The sequence below is a fragment of the Pteropus vampyrus genome, unplaced genomic scaffold (genome assembly GCF_000151845.1).
Source record: "Pteropus vampyrus isolate Shadow unplaced genomic scaffold, Pvam_2.0 Scaffold21183, whole genome shotgun sequence".
NCBI lineage: Eukaryota > Metazoa > Chordata > Mammalia > Chiroptera > Pteropodidae > Pteropus > Pteropus vampyrus.
The window spans coordinates 1-725 of record NW_011909964.1 but is presented as its reverse complement, the minus strand read 5'-3'; the positions used below and the strand labels follow the sequence as shown (position 1 = coordinate 725).

At 30.8% G+C, this 725-nt stretch overlaps 1 pseudogene; it reads left to right on the top strand.

The window, feature by feature from the left end:
• Positions 1 to 347: 347 nt before the first annotated feature.
• LOC111735265 lies at positions 348 to 466 on the top strand (annotated as a pseudogene).
• The last annotated feature ends 259 nt before the right edge of the window (positions 467 to 725 follow it).

The following is a 725-nucleotide window of genomic DNA, read 5'->3' as shown; positions in this document are numbered from 1 at the left end:
GTCCTTATAAAATATGTTTATGTGAGTTTAAAAACGATAAGCCAATTGAAAAAATATTAAGAAAATATTAATATAAGTGGTATGCAAATGTAGTAAAAGTCACAAAAGCCAAACACAAATGATTAAAATTAGAAAAGCATCAGTATAGTTGAATGAGTGTGAATCTTGACAGACAACCAGACCTCTGATTTTAAATCATCCTTTCCTACTTATAGCTTATATTTGTAATATAATAGTACTTTTAGTATTTATAAATAATTTACTATTTTAATCTGAGCTGTTGTTTCCTTGTCTGTAAAACAGGGAGAAACATTTACTCTCTAGGATCATTTAAAAATAAAATAAGGGTCTACAGCCATGCCACCCTGAACAAGCCTGAGCCCTTCTGATCTCAGAAGCTAAGCAGGGTGAGGCCTGGTTATTACTTGGGTGGGAGACCACCTAGGAAGATCAGGCACTGTAGGAGTTAAAAAATAAAAAATTAGGGATTGTAAGCTGACAGGGTCCTTGCAGTCTGTGAGGCCAACCAAGGATTGTCTTGCCTAAAAAAATAATAATAACAAAACAAAATAAAATAAAATTAAATTAAAAAGATAATATATGTAATATGTGGTTAGTATAGTACCTGATAAAGTTTAAGGAAGGCTAATAAATAAATTAATGTAAACACCTTTGAAAACATCAGATTCTATACAGACATGCTAAATAATCATATTATCAAATCT